Below are 2,665 nucleotides of genomic sequence, written 5' to 3' on the forward strand. Positions count from 1 at the left end.
CTCTGTTGGGGCAGTTTAAGGTGCCCATCATGGGTTCCTTTTCACACATTTGCAGCACTGGGTATCCATTTCCTGTGCAGTGATGCCCTGCTTGCTAAGCATAGGTCTCCCTTTTTTCCCAACTCGTCTGCAGTATTACATTTTCTATCTGGCAACCAGATTTCCATGTCCTCAGGTAAAGTGCTAAGGGCTTGTTCCCTCACCAAAAGGTCTGCAAGCCCTTCAAAAGTGGTGACCTGACACCCACTCACCCACCTATGAAACTATGTGTTTAGTTCAGCAATATATTCACACACACTTTCATCTGCCTTGCATGTATGCTCATGAAACTTTTTTCTATAAGCTTCAGGTGTTACTTTAAAACACTCAAACAGTTTTTAATAGTATTATAATTTAAGCAATCAGTATCAGTCAATTTAGAAATAGGGCTTACAGCTTTGTCATGGAGTAAGAGGGTCATGAACTGTATCCAGAGCCCTTGGTCAGCATTATATTGTTTACAAACTCTTTCAAATATATGAATAAAACTATTAAAATTATCACCCTCTGTAAATTGTGGAAGAAATTTACTGACCTTTATTGCTTCTGGGTTTGGTTATTCCCATCCCCATTACCTCCATGACCCTGTCAAAGAGTCAGCATTTTCTTTTCATGTTGCCTCTGCCTCTCATTTTCTTCAGCCTCCAAACATCTCAGTCTCTCATTTTCTTCAGCCTCCAGATGTCTCAGTCTCTCTCTGCTGATTCAAATGCCATTTGTTTCTCCTTTTCTTCAGCCTCCTAATGCTGCAGTCTCTGCTGATTCTAATTCCAACCGCTTGGCCTCCAGTTCAAGTCTCTTTAACTCCAGACAGATTTTTAAGTCCTCTAAGGCAAAGTTGAACTACCCATTTTTTGAGTGTTGTACATCCCCAGGGCCAGTCTGGTTGTCTTCTTGGTTGCTTGTTTGTGCTGCAGCTGTGGTTAAGGCTGCAATAATTTCCACTTCAGTCAAGTTGGCATGCACCAGTCCTTTGGCTTGGCACATTTCAGTCAATTGGCTCCTTGTCAGCTTGCCATAATCTTCTGCTGACATCCTTGTCTGGCCTCGCTGACTAACTAAGCTACCACAAAATAAATAAATCTATTGTGATATGAAACTCTGAATGTCTACTATGGGGCTGCTTGAGACTACAAACACCTTCTTTAGTGACCACCGTTTACAGACTATAGGAGTTCAATATGCACACCACTGACTCCCATTATGTGATGTGGATATCCCACCACTGTCAACCAGTAATCAAGGAGCCTCAATCCTCACCACTGGCAACAGTGAGGGACGTTCACTGAGAGGATGATATTGATGTCTGCATCAACTGCAATTTCCCTTAAGAGCAACCAGAGCCACAGTCAGACAGGGGCTGGTTTCTCCTTCTTTCTCCAGATCCCCATTAAGACTCCCCACTGGCACAGTTATATAGTAAAGATCTCAGCTGAGTGACCAAGACAAGACCTCCAGCACTCTCTCTGTCCATCCAGTGCTTTGTGTCCCTGCCCAAGTAGCTGACAGGAATAGTATTTGAGGTTTGATTTACACACACACACACACACACACACACACACACACACACACACACACACACACACACACACACACACACACACACACACACACACACACACACACACACACACACACACACACACACACACACACACACACACACACACACACACACACACACACACACACACACACACACACACCTGGGAAAGGCTGGCACAGGTTTACTAGCTATGCCCCTTCTGCCCAGACTATAAGGTAGTTTTAATTGCCACCAGTTACTCATTATCAGCTACTTTTGGGCCCTTAGCAAAGGGTTCCAATCTTATTGTGTAATATTAGTATTAATACAAATGGTAGTTTGACCAAGAGCAAGGCTATTAGGAGTAGCCCACACAGTGTCACCAATTAAATATGCAAGTACTCTCAAAACATAAATATCTCTACACAGATCAACCACAATTAAAGTTTGAATATATTTAATAATAAATAATAAAATAAGACAATACTAAATATATATTCACAGTGACATCAGAGTTAACAACTACAGGAAATATTTAAAATAATATTGCAGTACAGGCTCACACAAATAAAGAAAAACATCTAAACTAAGCTTTACTATAATCCTGACTGTATCAAAGAGAATTATACTGTTCACTAGCAACTTACTTCATTAGAGCAAGGCAGATGTGGTGAATGGTTCTTGTCACGTCCAAGACTGAATACAGAATGCCCTGTCTCGCTAAGAGACTTCTCATATTAATGTCTAAAATATTACTGCTGGCATAGCTTGCAGAATGACATCATTTCTGGTCATCTGACTTCTAGTTCCCAGGCTAAAATCTCTATTGCTAGAAGCTGGCAGCATTTAGCATCTACCTGTAAAAATATACAGACAAGGGCTTTTCCTCAGATCTTTGGCAGATGCTGGAAGTCATAAAACAATTGTATTAATTCATGCTTCAAATGTAACAATTAGTTCACTCCAAGGACAATACAGAAAGCTTCCTAGCACAGAGTCTGTGTCTCCAGCCGCATTGAAAACTTGAGAGGTAGCCTCTATTGTGTCCTATAATGTAATTTAATTTCAGATATTTTTTCTAAAGTTTACTAGAGTGAGGCT

Source organism: Protopterus annectens, chromosome 8.part0 (genome assembly GCF_019279795.1).
Source record: "Protopterus annectens isolate FY-2018-M chromosome 8.part0, PAN1.0, whole genome shotgun sequence".
Lineage (NCBI taxonomy): Eukaryota > Metazoa > Chordata > Ceratodontiformes > Protopteridae > Protopterus > Protopterus annectens.